Consider the following 6,136-nt stretch of genomic DNA (forward strand, 5'->3'; position numbering starts at 1 on the left):
AAATTCATAATAAAAACATACGGCAAAAGTCAAATTCGTCGACAGAACGTATTATTGATTTAATTATTAGAAAAAACAATGGCAAGAATATTGGGTAGCCTCCTCCCAAGCCAAGGGAAGACACCTTTTCCAAATGTAACAGAAAAGCCTTGGTTCTCCAAAGTGATTCTGAACAAATTTGAGACATCTTCAATATGCAGAATGCGCATTGGACATTGTTGCAATAGTTCTCATTTGTTTAAAATCCATGTCCGAGACTCTGCCACGAATAAAAATATTTCAATAAGATATCTTAAACTTGACACTGGCTAGAACACCCCAGTTAGGGGTGAAAAAAGCCAAAAAAGAATTAGAAAAAATATTTTGAAACACATATACATAACTGTATACCTTTAAATATTATCTTTGATATTCCCAGTGAGTTTAATATAAAAACGCTTTTCACTCTTATCAATTACTTAAATAATAATATGTGGTTGATTTTTGTTTGGTAAAAGAAGTGCAACTTTTATTGATGTGGGTATTCCACATTCCCTTCGTAAAAGAAATTTCATCCCTGTTAAAATATTTATAATTTCGACAAAGGTACTAAAGAAATATGGCATATAGACATTCATATTCCCTACTCAAAATGTTCTTCATCTCTGTTGTAATCTCTATAAAAACATTGCCAGTTACTCAATACCGGGATTTGATCCTGTGGTAATGTCGCAGACTCACAATTCAGGAGTCCAAGATTCCAACCTCACTCTACCGCACTGCGATTACCATTTCCATTTGAAAATAGCCCCATAAATTTAAATATGTACTTAGCTGAATCATACGAATGAACACATTTATATTTCTATGAAAAAAAGCAATATGTGAAGACATTAATAATGTTTATTAAATTAATAAAACACATTTATGTAGTTTACATTGCTTTATTAATATTAGTCACAAAATTATACAGAAAAAGATAAATATATTCAATGACTAGATTTTATAACATTTATTCAGATACATAGACTAAAAATGGACTAGAAAACAATATTTTTACAAAGAAAAATAACATTAGAAAGCAAATAACATTATAAATTTCAACACAGGAAATCTCAGGTGGAATTACGAAAGAATATATAAAGCTACCTTTACTGTGTTGTGACAAAATGCAAGTTTTTGTTATTCTTTCCCGGGTAGTCCATCCTAGCTTTCTGAATAACAATGGCAAAATCACATAATCGTCGATCTACGACAACAAATACTTGAAATAATCACAAACCTTCGTGGAATACAAGATAATATCGATCACAACAAATGTAAACACATAAAATAACATAAAACTAGGTTACGCATTTGACGTACATGACAGTATACACGAGTATACATTTTTTTGTGCAATTAAGGAAAATTAAATTCCATTGTTCCAAATTCTAGACGTTTAAAAGTTACATATTTAATTTACCAAATAAGTACTTACTTGAATATCAAAAGTTTTCTAACCACTGAAAAAAATTTTCAACTATTTTGGGAAATACTAACAAGAAATGAAAAAAAAACTATTTATGGTTTTACTTGTCTGTTTTTTGAACTGATGAAAGGTAATGTTTATATGTTTTTAGATAATTAAATAAATAATATATTGCATGCTATGTGATGATGGTTGTGACATTAAGAACCACACCAAAATTAAAACAAATATTAATAATAAAACAAACGAGTTGGCTGAGCACATAAAAATGCATCACAGAATTTCAAAGCAATAAATTTTATTAGTTTCAGATCAAACAGTTGATATTCAAGCATGTACATATAAGATAGACAATCATAACAATATTTATTTATTATATTGGTGTCATAGAAAATAAATATTGTTATTATTTTGTAAAGCATCATAATAAATATACATTGTTATGAATTATTATGAATTTAAAAAAAATGGTAGATATTAACAAAAATCAACTGCCATTTCCAAAAAAAGAAAATGGTTTTGGTGTGTTGAAAGCCTGTGATTTTGAAAAAGCTAATTCACAAAATGGCGGTAGGGTTAAGTAAATGAAGTTAATTGAAAAATAAGTTCAATATGTTTACATTTGGAAATCATATTCCCTTTTTATGTCAAAGAATGACAATGTAAAAAAATACTTTGCATTCACTATGTTATAAATAATAAATATATTTCCTAATTATAAAAGCTTTGGATTTCTTTGTAAATATTACACACGAACATTGCACAATACTCTTCACGAAAAGCAGCGAAAGAAAAAAAAAATGCTGCCTAGTCGTTGAAAAAATGCAATAATTTATTAAAAATTTTGCTAAATTTCAAAATAAATATTCCTATTAAAATACTATCTAATCATGGAATGGTGATTTAACTTTCCATTTGTGTAAAAATTGCATACTGTGAACTTTCTAAAAAGTACCACAAGCGTCTTATTCAAAGTTATATTGTTAGAAAATATGTCTAAGATAATTTGACATAACACATCTCGACAAAGGCGTCAACACCGAATGCGACCCACTTAAAATGACTCATGAGATCATTAAAAATACAAAAATATTGTTCAATTGATAAAGTTGATTATTTGTACATTTTACAAAAGCACGCGTTTAAGGGTTAACAAGCTACAATAGCCATATAGTAAAATGTCTTGAGTTGAAGTAGAAGCTTTTTATCTATGTAATTAATTCTTCAAATTATATTTTACCACAGTAAAACCATAAAATAAAAGGATGCAAAACATGGAAAATGGTAGGTATTAAAAATCATATGGCCATATTAAAAAAATATAACTATTTTACAAATTTAATATTCGAATTTGAATCGGGTTGTGTTGCGGACTCAGGGATCAGAGGTCCGAGGTTCGGACCCCACCCGACCACCTCAACTTAATTCCCATTTTATAATAGTGAGTTATTTACAACTCGTTGAAAATGGCCCCAAAATTAAAATATTTGGGTAAATCATAATAACACAAATATTTCTTAAAAAAAAAATATGTATCACACATTTTTAGAGATCCAGCAAAAGAATTGAAAGACAATTATGTATATTTTCTGTGGTCAAACCCATTTATTTCGAGCAGAAAAGCTTTTCTTTACGAATATGCTACTTCTTAGAAAAAATATCAAAATAAACACGGGGTAGCTCCCCCCCGTGGTGTAATAGCCAAGCCACTTGCCTCGCGTATGGAGGGTTTGATTCCCGGTGGATGACAAAAGTTAAATGTAGTTTTTGTAAAACAAACCCATTTAAAAAATTGTGTCCCACCGAAAAGTCTCTAGACTTATATTCTTTTCACAAAAAATTTCTGCATCTCTATCGTAATATATGTCAATAATATTTAGTTAGTCCTTGATATTGTAGAAAAAAATAAACAAGGAATGAATAAAATAAAACAACTTTCAAACATAACAAGTAACAATTGAATTAAGGTGATTGTGCTTTGACATGAAAAAAAGTTCATAATTAGTTTTAAAAAAGAAATAAATATGGTAATATTCAATTATTGGTATTAATTCGTACCTAAGACATTTATTATGGTATAAAAATACATTTTTATAAAATTACAAGATTAAATAAAAAAAACAAAAATATGAAATAACCTAGTCTATGTCCGGGCAGATTAAGAATATCGTTCTGTGTGTGACAGAATCGGAATCTTAGAGGAGCATATTCAACTTGGGAAATCAAGTGGAGAAAGTAAAATTTTTTAAAAGTTGAAAGTTTATTAAAAAATAAACACGCCGCTTTTTAATTTCGGTAGGTAAGTGGAAATAAATTTAGTGTATTTTTTAATGAAGTATCATTAAGTCTTAAAAATATGCGTAATGAACCATTTAACCAGTGTAAATATTAATATGATTGATAACATGTTAGGAATGCTTTTTTACAATTAAAAAAAAAACTTCAGTATGGCTAAAAAAGTAATTGAGATACATATATCCAGAGTAAAAAAATAGTGCATGAAGATTTTATATTGTCACTCGTCAATGACGATAATCGAATAGACACATTGCAAGCGTGAAGTTGATATCATTTCATTTCGTGGGTTTGCCTTCATTCTATAACGGGCTTTCGTCGTGATCAGATATTGTGCTACGCAGAAAAATGCTGACATGTACGATGATTAAATAACACTGCAGCAGTGAAGAACTGGTGAAATATATTGATTCATTTATAAATACAATCTGTGTGACTAAATTAGTAGATAATGTGGTACGACATTGTGTGCATGTACGTCTTTTACTTAGGGACATGATGCGGCAACAGACAAGTCTTGATTTTGAATATTGTAGCAGTATTTAGCCTGTTCATCTGTGTCACATCGCCAACACTTCTCTATTTGATAGGATCACACCCAAAAATTACTGATTTTCACTTAATTAACTAAGTTGGAGAAAGAGAACCAAACTGCGGAAATATCACGGCAAATAGGATTCTAAGTTGGGCTGCTTTTGGCAAGTTAAAATATATACCTGAAAGCCAAAGTCTATGACTTGACTTGACTTGTGGACTTGTGTAGTGACGACGTATGGGCTGAAAACAATTTCCCTTACTGTCAGAAGCCAACAATAATGTTAAAGTGCATTCAGCGAGCAATGGAAATACAAACGTTAGGCGTCAGTCTTCATGATAGAATCAGAAATGATGAATCAGTGTCATTCAGTTGCAGCCATAAAATCGATAGCATATTATTATATGTCAATAAAAAATAGTGTTAGGTATTATTTGTTAAATAATTCATACGGGTACATCCTTATTATCAATCTCTTATCCGCTAATGGTGTATAGGACACTCGCATTGATACAGCAATCGCAGTGTATCTCGACAATTTGTCATTATGAAGGTAATAACTGGAACTACATTCGTGAGACTGATCTCTTTGTCTTAAGTATCAAATAGTTACGTTTGTTATTAAATATATTATCCCAAATAAAGAAATCCAATTATCGAATAATTACACGCATATCGAAAACTCATTTCACATACCATAACGTAACTAAAAGTATAATCGATAACAATATATATTATAACTTTATTTAAATAACTTAAATTCATTAAGTTCTGCTAGTATGTATGTATTTATTTATTTTGAAAAATAATTATTAATTATGTCATCTATATTTATTTTGATTTTCACAAAAAGGATTTGATTATTTACCGCAACATATCGGATTCTCAGAACAGGTATTACCCATATAGGAACTGATAGATCCGTACATATCTTTTACTATACCACACCACTTCGTTGGATTTACCTATTTTCCCCTTAACATGATAGGAAACAATTTTGAAAATTTATATACATGTTTGCGCTTTTGAAATAAATACATAAAGATTCGCTGGTGTTAGAGTATCAATCCAGTGTCCTATGCATTACTAGGTGTGAATAAACGAATGAAGATGATGAATATACATATGCTTTACATTTTCAGAATAATTGGGTAAAAATGGTTAAAATGCTAAAAATCTGACAGTGTAAAATTGTAAAGACATTTAAATATGAAAACATTACAATCAAATGAATAATATATTATATAAATAAAAGACGAGTGATACTTTAATCCACAAATTTGGATTATTCAGTGACCGGTTTCATCGCTTTCGCGACATCTTCGAGACTGGTCACTCGTCATCTCTCGACTTTTATTTATATAATAAATTACAATGAACTTCCATCAAGAATTTTCACTTAACAAACTTAAATGTTTTAAATGAATAATAAATTAGTAAATAGATATAATGCTTGGGTAAATTTGAATTGTACAAGTAAATTTGATTTGTAATAAATGGGTATATTTGGTTTTACAAAATGATTTTAAATAAATAAATACACATTATTTTAAGAATAAAAGGCAGCCCGCGCCTTTAAAAGACAATCAAAATATTAAAAAAACAACATACTAAGATTAAATTAAAATGTAGGTATTTGATATTTAAAAAGATGTAAATTATTAGTAAACAGTTAGAGAGCAAAATTTAGCATAAGTTGCTCAGAAAATATTTTCTATATTCCAAATTAAATCATAAAAATAAATAAGAAAAATGTGCTTTTTATCAAACCTGCGTGTTCTGATCTATTCATTCCTGAAATTGGATATCTTGAGGCCAAAAATCAACGCAAAATATTTGAGTTACCTGACAAATGT

This window comes from Micrasema longulum, unplaced genomic scaffold (genome assembly GCF_059751315.1).
Source record: "Micrasema longulum isolate JH-2025_06_02 unplaced genomic scaffold, ASM5975131v1 h1tg000340l, whole genome shotgun sequence".
NCBI classification, from domain to species: Eukaryota; Metazoa; Arthropoda; class Insecta; order Trichoptera; family Brachycentridae; genus Micrasema; species Micrasema longulum.